This window comes from Orbicella franksi, chromosome 5 (genome assembly GCF_964199315.1).
Source record: "Orbicella franksi chromosome 5, jaOrbFran1.1, whole genome shotgun sequence".
Classification (NCBI taxonomy): Eukaryota; Metazoa; Cnidaria; class Anthozoa; order Scleractinia; family Merulinidae; genus Orbicella; species Orbicella franksi.
The window spans coordinates 16,539,086-16,557,899 of NC_138149.1; the positions used below are offsets into that span (position 1 = coordinate 16,539,086).

Below are 18,814 nucleotides of genomic sequence, written 5' to 3' on the forward strand. Positions count from 1 at the left end.
AAGTGTGTCACCCTAATTTATAGAGCTTTGTATGGAGACGCCATGTTTGTGCCCTTCGGAGGGGCACAAACATGGCGGCCGTACATTAACAAAAATATTTGTCGTCGAGTTTTGCTATTGAAACGAAAATTTTCACTCTAGAGCTCCGAAACATTCAAATGAATGCTTCTTCTAGTGCAAGCACCGTTTATTTAGCGAAAACTAAAGCGATAGCTCATCTTTTGACCTACGCGACAGTCTTTTCGGGCCGCCATTTTCATGTCACGCAACGCAAAAGCTTGGAGCGCTCTATTACAAAAAGAAGAACTCTGTCGAGCTAAAACATTGTCAAACTTCACGTTCCTTTAGGGTCTTTTATCAGAAGAAACTAAAACCTCAAAAGGAAAGATAATTTCTAATTTTTGAATATGACTACGTCAAATGAAAACCAAGAATTGCTAAGGTGAGAGCATGTATTTACTGTCTCCTTTCGAAATATCATAGAAATAATCGGCAACTGCTTAAGTGATACTTGGGGAGAAATCAAGCTAATACTGCCGCCAAAAACGACTTGTTTGTTTGTTGACGAGAACTTATGTCTTGTGTGAGTCGTCACGCAACACTGATCAGGAGAGGGGCGTTGCGTGACGACTTCAATGAGACTAACGAGAACTACGCTTCTGAACGTTATGCTATTAAATTATGTAGTTTAACTCTCATAAAACTTGGTTCTACCTGGAACTTGGGAGAGGTGTCCATAGGGCTTGTCCAGTCTTTGGATGAACAACTGTAACTTACCTTCTTTCTATTTTGTCTTCCACTATTTATAAAATAATTAGTTCCCTTTGTAACGTCACTGCTACCCGACGGTACCCATTTCGATAACCCACTCCCACTCCGTGTCCCCAACAACACCGTGAACGGCAGACATCGATTACTCGCCACCTCAATCCTGTGCCATACTTCGCTGAATACTTTGGGCACAAACTTAATCTTGACCAGAACGAGAAACCTGGGCGTTATGGCGTCACCGAGGTCATAGCCGTGGATGGCTACAGTTCGTTTATAACTGGCAAATCGGTTATGACTTTAAAAATAATATCATCATTTACAGGGATGTATTCAGGTTAGCCTATCATCCCGTTATAATTAACCCTCGTGTGCATTAGAGAAAGGTATATAAAATTATATTAAGTTGTTTCAAAGCAAACACAAGCTTTTTAGGCTCAGTTTCTTTTTTGCTGTCACCTGGTATGTTTGACCAAGTCCGAGTCGACTATGGCAGAGAGTTTTACTTGGTATTGGCAGTTCAGAGTCACATGAAGAGCATGCAAAATAACGCAAGCAGACAGGCATACATAGAGACACAGTCAAAGTAGGTAATTAGGCTAATGAATCTGTGGTAACAATATTAATAGGTAGAATGCGATTTCAAGGAAAAAACAATCCACAAATTAGCAAAAAAACGACTCAAACACCTGCAACAGCAAATTTCTTCATCAGGTTTTGTGGAATTTAATGTCGCTTGGCTCAGGTCAAACGAGACGAACTAAACTGAGCGAATTAAGTTCATAACATAAGTTCGACGTTTGACTCGGCTGAGTCAACTGAAGGAGATAGTAGATCTAGATTTGAATTAAGTTCGACGTTTGACCCACTTGGATCTACTCAGATTGCAATTTTGTTCGCCTCATGTGAATCTGGGCCAACAGGTAGGATAGTTTTACGTGTCAGTCATTTTGTTCTATACTGTTTCTTTAGAATCATGCCGTGGAACAGCTTTGGGTAGAAATGAATTGCCGAACCAATATCCCATAAAGCGTGAGATGGAAAATAACGGCATCATTCATATGGAGCATGACGTGACAAAATTCTACGTCTCATGGGTTACAAGGCAAGTTGTGGAGATGGGACTTGGATACGCAGTCAATTCCTGGAATTCGCATCCTATTCCAGGTAATTCATCTCTTAACCTCTTGAGATTAATAAGGTAATACGAGACTTCTGACTGACAGGCACTTTATTATTGTACAGGGCTTTTGCTGTTGATGTGAACGTTGTTATACCGACAGTACAAGCAGCTCTACAGATGTTCAGTGGCACGCTGACTCCAGAGCAAACCTTCGGTAGAGATCCTTTAGCGCCTTACGTTACAAAAACTGATGCCAGGCAAAGGGAGTTCAAGAAATACTATCGAGTTTCATAGTTTTGTTCAGTGAAATTGCCAATACAAATTATACCCCTTTCCAAGATGCCGTACTGTACTATTTAAGGCTGACGAATTATCTTGCCTGTAGGTAACTTGATAATTCATTTTCAACTATGTCTTGTGAGAATCTATATCATTAACTTCAGGGTCTGTACTCCGATAGAGCAACAACTGCTGTCATTATTAAGTTACTTTTCTGGTAACCATAAATTTAACTTTTATTTGTTAATGTGGGTTTTACGCATATGATTTGTCAATGTAAATGGAAAAATAGAAACTTCAGTGGAATAGATTTCAATTTTTTGGTTTTTTGGTTTTTTCGATTGGTTAGGAAAACGGAAAAATGGAAAATGGACAAAATATCGTTTTTAGCCATAAACAAGATTTTTCTAATTTTTAGATTTATCTTAAAATTAGAAAAATGGAAAAATGATGCGTTTTTACTGACCCATTTCTAATTTAACACTTTTCTTGGTCAGCTGAAAATGAATACAAACAGTTTAGTTTAGTAATATTTGCTTATTCCATATTTCACGAAAATTGAAAAATTGAATTGGCCGAACCGTGCACAGACCCTTCTGAAACCGAGCAGAACGAGGTGTCACGTTTCCCGAAATGTAGATTACGGTTTGTAAAAAACAATCGGTTAAAACAGCATGAAGTGGAGTAATTGGTACGACTACTGTAGGAAGCAGTAATGTATGCATCTTTAAGAATTACCGATTTAAAATTGGCAATGAAGTCTAGGAAACTTTGCATGCGCGGTTTTTCGCACGTGCACTCAGGCTTGTTCGTTTTCGCAGTCACACAACGCTCCCCTCAATTAATACGTGGCCCAGTCAGGTTCAAAAGAACAATAACGCAATTCACCGGGTAGATCGTTACACAGCAGATGGGTTTGTTAATTTAGTTATCCAAGATTTATCCAGAGACTAATCCGGTAGATAATGATAATTAAACTTTGTGATTGCTGAAGTGTAAGTAGCATAGTAACAGAGCGACATGGTCACGCAACCATAGCGTATGGTTTTCTGTATTTCATGAACAAGAAGTTACGTTTATTTCTAAGTACTTCTCCGTTTTAGGTTGTTCTTCAAACACTATACCTTGAAGATGATTTCACTAGGATTGCCAGATTTCCGAGTGACATCAGTGGTGGTTTTGATGCTACATTTTAGCAAGACAAACTTACCGTGCAGGTCATGGGTGAGAGCGTACCTGATCAGTTCACTGGGCCAGCTGGGGCGTTAGTAGTAATGCACGCTTATATTAGCGGTAACCAATCGGGAGCCGAGAAAGACAATAGGCTATTGTTTCGAGAACAATGGATTCTATTGTTCTCCAAATCCAAGATGGCAGCTTGAAAAATCAGACCAATCAGGAGTCGAATTAAGAATTCAAGATGGCGGCACCCAGGAAAGTCGGCCATGTTGGAAAACAGCCCACCAGCCTCGATGGAGGACCTGGGATCGGTCTCATGGATTTTCATGGTGACACAAATCACGCCAGGGTCACGCAAAAAATGTCATGCAACTTCAAACTCGATACTTACAGTGTCCTGTGGTCCTTAACAACAGAGGTCCGTCCGACAAGTGGCCATGATGACGACTGAGTGACTTGGGTCCGACTGCAGGTTAGAGAGGGTGTTGCAAAGCATCATGGGACGATGACCTCTTCGTGAACCAATTAGAATGAATTAAAGTACTTACAGTGGTTGGCTTCCCCAGTCCCCCTCTCTTAAGGAGAGCACTAAACCCCGAGCGTGTTGATAAGTGGGGCACTCCCCGAGGGTTGGTTACCCCGGCTCGTGGAGGAAATCCTGGACCGATCAGCACTCCCAGGGTGGGTATCATTGAGGCGCAACCTCGACTCTTTGTCCCGACCCTTCCCTAATTGAACCTTGTCCTGCAGGCTAAGCGATCCGTCCAAAAACTATTTACACTATGCACAAAAAAACTATTTACAAGTTGCCAGGGGTGTTGTCGGACTTTGGAAAACAAAACTATTTACAATTCCAATAAGGTTTCAGCATTTTCCATGTCCACATCGTTGAACCCAGATGGTGTGTATCCATAAGGATAGGACTTGAAGGTGTCCGGATCATCCACACGTTTGTCAAACACCAATCCATATCTTTTGGTGCGAGGACCAACTTTTAGCTGTTTGGTGGCCGGATGTCTGGTGAAGAAATTGGGATTGACGACATTGATGTTTCTGCGGTCGTCAAGAGGATCCTTCAATTCATCTAGAAGCTTCTGGTGCATTATGTTGTAGTTAAGTTGTTGCTGACCACTAACATTGAGGGTGAACCGTTTTACCGTTTACCTTTACCGTTTTTGGTCTTGTATCCATAATTCTTTGGTCTTGCTGAGGTGAAATCGATAATGTAATCCCCATCGTCAATTCGTTGGTCATTTCACCTAGAAAGTCTCCCAGAGGAATGTTGGGTTGGCCAGGCTTCCACAAGAAAATGACAGAGTCCGTGTTGAAGTATAAGACTTGTTGTTGCAGCTGCTCTAGATAGGAGTACAACTTTAAACAGGCCCAACAGGTAGTGAAGGCAGCAATGAAAATGTTGACACGTCCGTTGTCAGGCTGGTTTTCCTTCAGATTTGAGTAGACCACTTCCAAGGAATCTTGTAAACAAATGCGCACCGTTTGGATGTCTGTGAAGGTGTTTGACACTAGAGCAAAGATATAAGGGGGTGTGGTGACTGCCTCAGTGGTTTTCTTGTGAAGATTTTTGCCAAATTTGCCCAAAAAGGAATTCAACATTAACTTTGCTGTACATGTACCTTTACGTCTTGGATTTTTTTCAATGAGGAGAGGATTTAAGGTGATGCCTTTTTTGTCGTGGTAGTCACGGACGTATTGCTGTTTTTGTTCCTCAGTCTACGCCCATCCAGGATACCCGGCTGATTCCTGTTTCATTTTTAATTGTGTTGACATAGTCAGCAAAGAGCCCTTCTTGACATTGTTCTTCTGGAAAATGCCAGACCTCGTGGATGTGTACTGATGTGGTACCCGACCTCTACTGCTTTGACGAGTTCAGGGGTGCACCACTTACCCCTAAGAAGACGTTCCTCTAGAGAGTGAGGACAAAGATGCAATTTTTCCAAGAGGCCCTTGGTCATCTCTTCCATGCAGGTTCTGCAAAGAGGTAATGACAGTTTACCACGATGTCGGAAGGGCAAGACAGGATGATGCAAATGATAGGGAGGAATCACATCTACTTTTGCTTCATCAAAGTACGCATGGATGTCTTGGTTCTCTGGGTTGGTGATGATGATGGCATGACCAATGGGGTACTCTTGTGTCTTGTTAACCCACGGGTACAAGGAGGTCACGTCCACGTATTGGATTTGTTCACCCTGGTCCTCATTGGCCACATGATGGAGGCGAACGCCGTTGGTACATCCCCCAAAGAAGGCATCTCTTGAATTAAGAGATTCGACCATCTCGTACGATGCTAGGAACTGTTTGAGATCTTCATTGCTTTTGACTTCACGATCCCAATCACATTCCCACATGATTTTAAGGTTGTACCCGTGCTGGTGAAGAAGACGGTGTTTCTGTTGAGTGACTTCATACAATTCTTGGATGGTACGATCAGGATGGAATTTTGAATGTCGGTCATGATGATGGGGATGACAACGAGGACAACCGTGCCATAGACATCCATGAAATTCATAGACAATGTGGTTCTGTACATCGAGGCCATCTACCAGGAAGTGGAGCACTCTCTGTTCGCCACCATTGCTCGCATGTCGAATGCAGTCTGCTTGAGGCTCATTGTTGGGGGAAGAGGGACTGTCACGACAAAGAAGGTGTTCCTGCCATGCTAGCCACTTGTATGCTTTTACAGATTGGTTGGTACGAGCTCCTTGCCATCCTTGCATGGGTTCGGTGGCTATGCTGTTGGGAGTCAGGAGTTTCTTCCACCAGAACTGATTGCACGCAGACGCTATGGTCACACACTTCTCGATGGGGTCAAATTGAGCATGTTGCTGGAATTCTTCTCTGAACTTTTGACATCCGGCTTTTAGGAGTTTGACATCTGACTCACAGTAGGCTCTTATTTCTGTTTTAAGATTGAAGATGTAGTTGTTTCTGACCTTCTCTGCATACCACTGTTCAAATTCTACCTTCTTCTTAGCTGACATGCTATCAGGATTATACATCTCAGCAGGAGGTATGGGTCCTTCATAGTCTTGATTTTCACGAGTATTGAATTTGTGTGGAAAGAACCCTTTGATTAATTCTTGGATGCCAAAGGTAGAAGGGAAGTTAGCAAGAGGACAGGGAAGGAAGCAGAGTGAATCTTTGAAGGTCAATTGGTCTGATTTGAAGGACAGCACTTTGGTGGCGACGGTGATCTGATCCGTGACTTCCCGATACTTCGCCTAGCAATGTTGCATCGGGAACATCCCGTCATATCCTTTGAGGTTATGGAAGACAACAATCACACTCCGATCGTCCCCGTCTTGATCCACAGCCAAAGATTCCAACCATTCAAAGAAAGGCTCTGTACAGTCTGCAACACAGAAGGATTTGTTCTGGTCCTCTTCGTCGCTCTCTGTGCTAAGCAAGATGGGAGTTTGCACTCCCTCGTCGTCCACGGTCGCTTCATAATCACAACAGACTTGGAGGGGTGGATCTCTCTCTACCCACACTCTGGTATCTGCATCTTCAGGATTGGGTTCTTCAAAAAGGATGCGTTCCAACTTTGTTGTGTGGTACCCATTTCATTTTGGTATCATCCTCCTCTTCTGGAATGGTCTGGATGTAACATTGGTGAGAAGCGATGTGCACTTGTTGTTCACAAATGGGGCACTAACTCCAACCGCAGATATGATCACTGGATTTTCTATCTCCTCTGTGACTTCTTTTTCTCGGTTTTGCCTCATAGGTCTTGCAACACTCCAAGCAGAGTGTCACAGATAAAAGGAATATTTTTACCGCGACGATGAAGATGGTAAGAGTAACAGTCTTCACCGAAAAAGGATCGATGATACAGACGGCAAAGAGAAGAGGGTGAAGGGGATTTGCCCAGACCCAACGGTCGTTTAGCCTCTGTGAAATCCAGGCAGTCCTTTTGATGACACGATGGACACCATTTACCATCGCAGGGATGATTTTCATGATCATCGTGATCGTACCCCTGATTGCATTTATCACAGAAATATGATTTGTTGAGGAATCCCTTAAACGAGTTACACCCATCCTGATGGTCATGAGCACGTGTGGTGGAGTGACCGATAAGACTTTTATTTGATGTTCAGGGAGTGCTGCTTGGAACTTTTGTAGTTCGGAGATGGTAAGGTAGGTAAAACTTTATTTATGCAGGGTGGCCCATTCAGCACAGTGGCTGGTATCCAGAGGGGCCCTGCTAAATACAATTTCTAAAAATATAAAATGTCTAATAGTTTAAAATAGTTATAAAAATAGAGTTAAAAAAAAACTAATGTCTAGTAGTTGAAATAGTTATATAAAAAGAGTTTAAAAAATTGAAACGAGTTACAAGCATGAACTGGTAGGGAAAAAAATAGATATCATAAATTAGGTGCTATAAATAAAATGGGCTTTGACAAGATTTTTAAAAGAGGAGAGTGATACAGCTTGTTGGATTTTACAAGGTAGTGAATTAAAAAGGGCTGTGCCAGAAAATATTAAAGTACGTTTGCCAAGGCTAAGTTTGGGTTTGGGTAGATGGAGGTCAGCCTTCCTTCGAGTGTTGTAACCATGTACATTGTAGTTCCTAATGAAATAGTTACTTAAATACTGAGGAACTAAGTTATGCAAACATTTAAAAACTAAAACACATTTGTGGATTTTATGGTTTGTTTCTAAGTCAGTCCACCCTAAAACATTAAAAGTATCTCTAGAAGAGTCACGCTTGAGAATGATACGGGCAGCACGGTTTTGCAACCGCTGCAGACTTTTGCTGGAGCCAACAGACAGTTCACCCCAAGCAGTGTCAGTATAACTTAAGATTGGCTCAATAAGGGTATTGTCGACACACTTCGCTGCTTTAAGAGTGAGGCAAGATCGTATGCGTGCTAGAAGTCCTAGACGCTTATTAACTTTTTTACAAGTAGTGTCTATATGCTCTTTCCAGTGAAGCTGTTCATCGAGCATAGTCCCAAGGTAAGTGAACTTCGTCACTCTCTCTATGTCCTTGCTTTGAATCTGCAGGACAAAGTCTGAGGTGGTTTGCAGCAGTTGTCTTGTTCCAAAGAGTAATCCTTTGGTTTTGCTCTGGTTTAGTATTAGCTTACTGTTCACCAACCACTGCTCAACACGGTTGAGGTCTTCTTGTAAATTTTCCCTGATGTTGCTAACCTCAGATCCAGAATAATAGATAACAGTGTCATCCGCATACATGCTAATCGACGAGTGCAGTAAACATTGAGGCAAATCGTTTATGTGTATCACAAATAATAGAGGCCCCAACAAGAAACCCTGAGGAACAGCGAAGTCGAGAGGAAGGCTGGATGATAACTCCTTTCCATATTGAACTCGCTGCGAGCGGGTGGTGAGCTAGTTTCTGAACCAGCCGAGACTGTGCCCTCTAACTCCATAGTGCTCTAGCTTGTGAAGGAGACATTTGTGGTCAGCAAGATCGAAAGCCTTTTTTAAGTCAATAAAGGCAGCGCCAGTCAGCTGTTGTTTGTCCATGTGTTCTAATATATGATCAACCAAGTGGACAACCGTGGTTTCAGTAGAATGCTTCTTACGGAAGCCGGATTGATATACCGATAGAACTTTGTTAACCTCAAAAAATGCTAACAGTTGAACTTGGACCGCACGTTCCATGACCTTGGAAACGAGGGGGAGAACTGAAATCGGACGATAGTTGTTCTCGTCATCCTTTTTTCCTGCCTTAAAAATGGGAGTTACGTTAGCCTCCTTCCACTGAGATGGGATTTCGCCAGACGAAATTGTGAGGTTTATGAGATAAGTGATTGGCTTGGCTATTACAGAGGATGCGTCTTTGAGGAGTTTTGCGGGGATTTTGTCAAGCCCGGTAGCTTTGGATGATTTTAGCTCTGACAGCTCATGGCGCACAAAACTGGCGTTAACTTCTTGCAGAGTAAAGTCATTGTTAACTCTGGGGGCTAAAATTCTTGGCAAGGTATGGTCTTTGAAGACGCTGCATAGATTCTTTGCAATTGATGAAAAGAACTTGTTAAAGTTCGTTGCCGACATTGTTTCTGATCCTCTGGACGCAGATTTCTTTTGTTTAGGTAAGATCTTGTTTAGTGTTCGCCACATTTCTTTAGAGCTTTGATCATTTGAGAGCTGGCTGGAGTAATAACAACATTTTTCTTTACGTATTTTTGTGTTCACAGCATTACACAATCTTTTGCAGTTGCTCCAGTGAAGCTCTTTGTTTGTTGACATCGCTTTTTTGTGTTGATGATCACGCTGGTGCATGAGGTCTTTTATTTCTGGCGTTAGCCATGGCACGGATCTTCCGCGGACACGGCGCGTGACAACGGAGATGCCACATGGTCCCTCAGGGACTCCCGCTAAGTGATGGAGTTCATTGGCCAATCGCTCTTGGACAGGATAGCCTTGTTTGAGATTATGGTAATGATGATCTCGGGTATTACCATTTGCATCAATCAAGGCTTTCATGGTCACAATGGCCCAAGCACAAAACAGCTTGTCCTTGTTTTTGATGGGGACGCGGGACGTTTTGACAATCCCAGGAACAGCTGTGCTGCTTGGTTTGTAGCGTTTGCCATTTCCACTACCAGGTGCAGGGGTATGAATAAATGTTGTCTCCACCGTGAATGAGTTGTCAGGAATGAATTCCTGGTTGGAGTTTAACTTCTGCGCCAGGGCTTGCAGATATATGTCTAAACGCTCTGACCCGTCCTTGAACTCCCCAATGGTAAACGTCATCAATTGGAAGGCATGGGTGAATGCGTCTGATTGCATTGTGAAATGCACGGTCGAGTGAGGAGTGAGGTTGCTGTCGGCCTCGATCTGATGGCGGATGGTCCGTCGTAATGCCTCCATGACCTCTCGTCCCAAGTCGTCAGTGGGATTGGCTTTGCAGTGTTGCTGTATGTGAGCCTGATATCTGTTTATGCAGGACATCGCACCATATCCTTCGAGGTCCCACGGGGCGCATCTCAAAATCCAGCACGGCTCTGGTGGTGGTGGTGGTGGTGCCCCACCGACCATTACCCCTTCCGGAGGCAAGGAAGGTCCGTCCGAAGACGCGCCAGTCGATGGGGACTTTGACATCTCCATGTACAGGTCTAAAGCTGGATGGAAGATCCAATTGTTGTCATCATCAAAGAACGCATCGTCGTGTGACCTTTTAGTTCCTACAAGACCTGGCTTTTGCCCCAGGGAACGGCTTCAACGGGGTGTGATGACCAGGGGAAACGATCGCGGAGGGGATAGAGATTGGCTTCAGAGCAAAACACGCTGATGTGGCTGTGAAGTGAACATGACTGCCTCACGACTAGCTATGAAATGACTCAATGATACACATGCACTGCTCATCTTACTTAGAAGATGTCGTATCTGACCAATCATAACAAAATGTGACCAAAAAAGGAAACAAGTATATGCCAATAACCATTTAGTACTTTTACAAAGCGCGTGAGAAACGCGTTCATCTACATATGTAATATCAAACACGTGAAACTATAGCATGATGTAATATTCTGAATCAAAAACACTGGAGTAACACATTCAATAATAAAATAAGTAAACCCAATGTCTTAACCACTAGACCATCATTGAAATACTTCAAGTGGAAATGAATTGCTAATGGATATATAGTCCTTTCAAATTCCTCCAATGCATCGCACAGCTCTTGATCACTTATATCCACAATCGCCAAGACAAGAATGAGAAGACGTGTGTCCAACTTTGTCACAAGTAAAATGAATTCTCTCAAGACCGTTTGACTTATAAACGGGTATTCACAAAAAAGTACACAATGTCACGTAGTTAACAACCAAGAAGAAGATGGCGATAGGGGGTACGCAATATCACATGGTTAAGAATCAATGAGAAGACGGGGGATAAGGGGTACCATTTGCCATTAAATTGTTATAAACAAAACAGAGTCTGGTGCTTAATTTATACCGTTTATTGAATAACGTGAACTCCAAAGGGAGAAATTGATTATAACTTAACTTTTTCTTAGCCTGCATGATTCTCTTCACAATCTTTTCAGTCATGGTTTTGCTGCCAGGTAACTTATCAATGGCCTTGATCATCTTTGTATCCGCTTTCCACTTGTCTTGCAAATTCTTAGGGTGACTGTAATCGATATCATGTTGTTTAGTGATCTTGTCCAAACGATTGATGCCTGGATCGCCTTGTTTCAGTCTTTTGGCCAATTTGGTCCCAGGTCCCATGTACTGGTACCCAGGCCAGTGAAATTCCATTCCCGTCTTGCCCAGCCATTTCTGAATGTCGACACCACTCCCGTGTTGCTTAATAAGTCATCGGGTCTTGATGCGTGCACTATGTCGGGTCTTGCTAGTTTGAGTCATAATCGCGTTGTAGATTTCTTTTTAGTTTCTTGCCCTCAGCCCAGTCTTCCCAACCACTCGTAGGTTTTAAGCGTTCGGCCTCGTTTTTACGTTTTCCCTTACCTTTGTCTTTACCCAGGAGAATGTTAGCTTTTCTTAGGTACATTCCCAGTTCTGAGTCAGGCAATGGAATGGGTGCTTTAGACATAGACATAGACATAGACAGTGTAGCTTCTTCCTTGATCTTCAGTGTCTTCTTACCTCGAGAAGTGTTAATCAATTGTTTGGACATGGTTTCCAACAGACCCTTCACCAAGGCTCCTTCCTCGTCTTCCTCTTCGCTGACATCAGCACTATTGCTTGACTAAGCACCAATGTCTCATACGTTTGGTTAAACAACCTCTTTGACGAGCTAAAGGTTTAATTTTCTTGATAGCAATCGAATCTGGAATCGATTTATCGCAGAGTATCACATGATTTTCGGCAGCCAAACGTCCTGCTTTGTTTAACAAGGCATTGTTGGTGATTTCTGCTTTGTAATACTGAACCAATTGGTCAAACTCTTTCGTGGGTACCATCATGACTTCTTCTGTCATTTTCAAAATGTTGTTGGAGTAGTGTTTCGTAGCTGTCTTGCCAGTAACGGAGTTCAGTCTCTTTTTTCTCGTGTTTGAGTGTCAAACTGGCTGTTGTGTCTTTATCTCGACTACAATTCCTACACAGAGTAATAGTATCTCCAGGTGGTGTGGTGTCTGATAATATGACACCTTTCGCACAGGTCCTCGAACTTAAAAGCTAAATACTCTTGATTGAAGTTCTCGTACTTCCTTTTCCAGTACTGCACATTGTTTTTCAATTGTTCCACTCTTTCGTTGGCTTGTTGTAATAACTTTACCAATTTGCTCAAGGTTTCTTTGAGTTTGGGGACGAAGTCGTAACCTTGCAGAGGATAACCGAGGGCATTTTGGGTGTTTAACATCCACATGCTTGGAACACGTCGTTCAAACCTTGCCAGAATCCACTACCTTTTTGTTCTTGGAGATGTTCTCTTCACCTCTTGATCGAGTTTCTGCATTACCCCACCTTGCGTAGCGTTGTCTTATAGTAATGTAGTTTTGCCATGGTGATTGGGTGAACGGGAATTCTGTTTCGTAATAGATTGAGAACCATTTCGCTCACGGCATTGATTTGATCTGCATTAGCATGATCTAACATCTCCTGTCTCCTATTCCGATTGGCCTATTTGAGAATAGCCTCCAAGAAAGGGCGTTGTCTGCGTAATTGAATCATACTTCCCATGGTGCAGGATGTCTGTTGTAAGTGCCTGTGACCTTCGCCTCACTGTTTACTTCTTTTCTTGGTCTTTCGTTTATTTTTCATTGTCGACGTTTACGCGAAGCAGCTTCCAAACCCTTTTTACACTGGAACCAGCTACTCTAGAGATTCCTCCTAGAGCCGCCGCCTTGCCTGCTGCTACTAAGGCTGGAATGAGAGCTGCCAATGGTAACAATCCCCCTTTTTGTGCCTTTCTTCGTCTCGTTGGTTTTCTACGAACCGTTCGTTTGCTCATCATGACACATACTACCACTCACACGTGAGTGCTCCCACTTTTATCAACGTGGTCATAGTGAAATCGTTGTTTGTATTCTTGTACGCGCTTGTCAGATACAGAGGGTGTGAAATCAGTGATTGTGTCATCCAAGGTTTGCATCTTGATCAAGAATCTGTCAAACTCCTCCATGGGAAGTCCTCGCACATAGGTTCTCAATCCGATCAAAGCTTTGTCATAAGTGGTGTACGCAAAGCGACACATGTCGATTTTGAATGAAAATTTTTTGAAGTCGTTCCACCCCTTAATCACAGTTCCAGCGGCTGTTAAACAGGCAATCAGGAGACCGTTTTCCAAGACGCATCCTACGACGATGCCAGTTGCCATGATGATCAATGCCAAAGCATTCAAACAACTGTGGCAACACTTACAGTGGTAAAACATCTGGCGATGACACCACCACAGACGGTGGTAAAAGGCAAACAACCCATCCAATCGGTTCAGCAAATGTTTGTTTACCAACTGGGCGCTTTTCTTGGATCATTCATTAGAGATACGGTAGTGATTGAATCTTGGGAAGAACTCATCACGATGTCTTGACGAATTTGTGACATCGCATACATCCTTCGTCCTTTAAAAGGTGGTGGAGAATCCTTTGATCCTCCAAACTGCCAGGATGTAATCCAAGACCATGTATCCAAATGGAAGATCTGTCAAACGTTGAAACGTGTCTTGTAAAACTTGCCATTGGGTGGGAAATGCCTGTAACAGTAAATTCTTCATCCCTAATTGATCTTGTGGATTCTTGAAGGCAACGATGTAGCGGGCGTTTCTGGGAATAGTCTTAGCGTATTTTCCTGGTGGAAACATGTCTTAGCACGAGTACAACACTGTGACGCTCTGATGGTGAGAATGTTTGGTGAGCAGATCCAACACCCGTTTATCGTTTCCTCCTTCAGCCATTAGATCATCCAACACGAGTAATCTGCCTCTAGGAAACCACGTTTTCAACTAATCTGTGTCAGCAACGCCTTCGTAAAACTTGATCCCCTGTTCTTTCATGGGTTGAAACCCATCTTGCCACACCCCATAGCAATAATGTATTTGGGAGGGTGGGGTATGAGACAAATTGAGGTTGTTCAGTGAACGTTTGGTGGTGAACACTGTCTTGCCACACCCTGAAGGACCCACCACCAACAGACTGGAAGGGGTGTGAAATTGAAAAGCCTTGCGTTGTTCTGTGAGTCCAAATGACCAAAGGCACATGGGCATGCAGCTTTTGTTACCACATGGAAAAATTGACCCTGCGGGGAATCAAGTGACATTCAAGGATACTAACCATTGTACTACAAGATCATCACACAGAACATGTTTTCATCGTATTTTAATGTCAAACCAACAATCATTACGCTAAGTGTCTCACACCGCAATGTCTTGGTGATGTTTCACTTTATGCACTTTATCCCATTCTAACTCTTTCTCAATCAACTTCCTTAACATCTGGCCTACTTTGTGATCATTGTCAACATAATCATATTTCGAGAAACGCCTCAAGAATTCATCCATGCTTTGACCTCTCACACTGTCTTTTAAATAGAACAAGGTGTAATCACCACAACTTTTACTGTAAATCGATTGCAGAGACTCTCCGTTGTAAATCACATATTTCCATTGACTTTTTAACCAGTCTTGCAGGGGCTCTGTTGTCTCGTAAGACTCCAAAGGTAGGGCGTAGCTGTCCATCACCTAGCACACATTCCCACTATGGGTCCAAAGCACCAGCCAGTGTCGGCCCGGTCTATCGTGTGGATCCGTGTTCACAATGTACCCACAAGGTTCTTTCTTGATCGGTCGACATGGCAATCGATCACAAGCCACTGTCCCATAAAAATAGGGTTTCAGGATGGCATCTGCTGTCACCAAATGATCCAGTTGTACGTTATTCAGGGGTACTTTCTCCATTAGCGTTGGTAAATGTTGTACAACACAGCATTGTTCTTGTCTATTTCCAAGAGACCCCATCACGATAGGTTGGGTAAGCCACTATGGTTCTCTTGACATTCATTTTCGTCATCAACTCTCAGTAGACGCTGGGGTCGAGCCTTACTTGACACAGGTACATTCTTACTTTGACCTCTTCATGCGTCAATCTGCCAGCTACATTCACACCATTCAAGAACAAATTGGGAGAATTAAAATACATCTGGATTCCAATCCGCATGCCAGGTGCCAACAATTTGTTCAAGTGAAACACCTAGATGTGGGGTGTGAACCTTAGCACGTGTCATTTTCCATCCGTGTAATTGCCTTGTTCTGCTTTCATGAGTCGCACTGAAGCTTGTTGGTTGGAGGACAATGCTTGGAAAGCGTCATGTCCATCTCCTTCCGTGTTTGTGTTGTACGCAGTCAATGGCATTGGAAAGTCCAGGGCATTGTACCAATCTTGAAGTTTAAGCACGGTTTCTCCATCATCTCTGTTGTAGTTAAGCAATGTTTCCAAGTATGCCTTGTAATGATAGGTGTCGGTTTGAGGACTGATAAATGTACCATTGAGTCTCACACTGACCTGTTCAAACAAAGTTTGGGCTAAATTGTTCACGGGCCATAGCCTCGGGGCCTCCACAACGTTATCACCATTCGCCAGTTTGAGTGCCAACTCAATCTCAAACTTCAACTGAGGACCACGTAATCTTCTTGAGGATCCACTTGGAATTCCATGGGGTTGATGCCTGTCGTGTAGGTCTGAACAGGTACGATGCAATAACGGGACATGCTGAGATCAGTGGGTGGAACGGTGAACAGGCTCAGTTGAGGATTCGGGACTAATATGGAACCCGGATGTAACAACCCACCGTCCATCAAAGTATCCGTCATTTTTTCTTCTTCTTCTCCTTTCTCTTCTCGCTAAGATGTGATCCCAGTCGTAGCCAACAGGTTTACTGACCTCAGGACCAATCCATCTGCCTTTTTGTACCTTTTGTTGACGTTTCGAGGTTTGTGGGAACCCTTCAAAACGTGACGTTGACAACCCTTTTCTAGATTTGACGACTCTCGAGCTCCTGGAGTAGACAGGATTTATTAGTCGCCGAAGATGTCGTTGAATTTTCACTTGATGTTTCTATCTAGGACTTTATAAGTTTTACGTTTCACTGCTTGTTTAGTGCTCCGTGTTGCACCCTCTTTCGCCTCTTGAATGCTATCTCGAACACCGCAACCGTTTTTTAACCCTTTCAGACCTCCCTAACACTTGCTTTCAGCAATTCTTGAACAAAGCCACCTCCGTCTTGTGGGTCAGGTTTGAAACGTGTTAAACTTCCACCTTTCATGCTCGTTTGAAGTGAAGGGTGAGAATCATGTTTCCTTCACCAAATTCAGTCAATTCACCTGTTGTCTCCGACACTTGCGTCTAAATAATGTCCAACTGGGCCTTGCGTAACAGAATATATTGAACGTGGAGTGGTTCAAAATAGTGACTTCCATCCCCTGTGTGTCGATAATTGACCTCTCGCAATAGATCCGTGACTTGATTTCTAACCATTGAACTTCCTCCCACATTGGAATAAATGAACAAGGAACGTGATGTCGAACCCATCAGTTTTGAAAGGTTTTGTTGAGATTCGTGATGCGCCAATCGCAAGTAATGCTCAGCAAAAAAGGTCTCCTGCTATCAGCCTAGACAGAGGTTTAACCCTGTTGTTTTTCAGATCGTGTGTCCTCGTTTCTAAGTTGGGAACCGTGTCTTTAAAAAACTCTTGACGTAAATTGGGTCCGAAGTCATAATTTTCAGGGCTTCTCTTCTTCAACCATCCCATCTTGAAGGCTAACATCTTATTAATCTTCAGTGCTGGTGAGTAATTGGAGCGTACGTGTGTCGCTTTGTTATCCGTCAGCAGATCATCTCTATCCCAACGAAATTTCACCTACATTCTCTTTCCATCGACGCTGTATAGCTGCTACCGTGATGTAGCCTGATTCTCAGACGTCCAAGATCGTTCGCAGCCCCTCTCTCCCTCTCCCGTCTGACATACTCTGTGCAAGATCATGTTCATGATGTCAAAGCACCTATTGTATAGTAAGGGCCAGTCACAACGCTCGTAAGAAATGAAGCATGGAAAAGTCAACAAATCAATTTCACGAGGGTTCTTCCTTGATCAGATTTTGGCAAAGCGAAGATTTCTTAGCAATGTTTTTAACTTCTACGCTGAAGAAAGCTGTCTTATCTCGGACAAACTCAATTCAGTGCTTGTTCTGCGCTGAATTTCTCAAAACAAGCGGTAGAATAGCGGTTTTTGGGTGCTTTGCGTGGAACTCTGCAAGATATTTAGGCGGCGAGTTACAAACTCCAAATGAGGACTTGCGATATTGCAAAAGAAAATTTTACCCAAAGTTGAAAAAGATCGAAAAAAATGATGTGAATTCTCAGAAGTCTCGAGGACAAGTTGAGGGCAGAAATGCCTAAAAACAACGTGGTTCGCATAAAGCGGAGATTGAGTCGAGATCAAACTCAGGAGGTATCTGTTGTGAGATCGCTGGAAGCGAAGCCTGTGAAGAAAGCTCTATTTCCTACAAATCCACCTCAAGATCAAACGAGGTTTCCTTCAATCACCAGTATTAACGGTGAGGGAGATTACAAGTCTGACAGAGTTACCTCCTACTGTTTCGATGGTTGGATATAAAGCAGTAAGGCACTCAGGTGTTTGTGTAGTTGTGCGGGCATTTCCAGCATGTGTAAACATTGGGAGGAATTTCTTCTCACCTTCACCAGACGAACTTGATTCAGTGTCCAAAAGCTTTTGTACAGGTGTGGTTAATTCCCATATTGAAGCCCCTTTCTGCGTTTTTTAAGTTAAATAATATTCACATAATATTCGATCATGGCTTGTTTTGTTCGAAAAGGAATAAAGAAAATGGTACATTTTTGTGACATAAGTGAATATGAAATGTTCCTCCTTAAGTATCATTATAATTAACTTCATTTAGTGATGTATTTGGCCGTTAAGTGTGAGTACATAATGAATTTGTGAAAAAACTGTCTTATACACAGAATATTTTGACAAATACTTTTCATACAAAGGTCTGGTTTTTCCAGGAAATCTTCGCCACCGACCATTTCCTAGTAAGGACTCCGGTGACGAAAGTATCACGGAGCACTCTCCTTTCTCAATCTTCAGATCCAGAGCCTTATCTTGTCCTATCGAGTGAGCTGATATACCAAATTTCCGTAAGAAATTTGTTTGATCTTCCATAAGGCTCACTAGAGGGGATATCACAATTATCATTGGGTTTGCTTCAAATCCATCGTGGCCTAGTGATCTCGGCCTGAATTAAAGGAGCCATCTGGAACACGAGCAACTTTCCAAATCCCATTGGCAAGCTAAGAAGGACATAAATACCACAAACAAACGTTTTGAGCTCTTTGAACTGTTTAGAGAACAGTTTTTCCACACCAAAACTTGGCAAACATTCAAGTTTGCACAGCCGATTCGAAACCTTTTTGAATAACATTCCACAAATTCCACACTTCTCGGGATGTGGTACATTCGCTCTGATTGGTGAAAATTGACAATGGCT

General features: G+C 42.9%; 1 pseudogene across 1 annotated transcript; it reads right to left on the bottom strand.

Moving 5' to 3' along the window:
• Window positions 1-11,931: 11,931 nt before the first annotated feature.
• Window positions 11,932-18,124, bottom strand: LOC145487623 (uncharacterized; annotated as a pseudogene). The gene is made up of 2 exons (XR_014049429.1): window positions 12,049-18,124; window positions 11,932-12,015 (listed from the first exon to the last, which is right to left on the bottom strand). The product of XR_014049429.1 is annotated as an uncharacterized LOC145487623 (transcript).
• Between the last annotated feature and the right edge of the window lie 690 nt (window positions 18,125-18,814).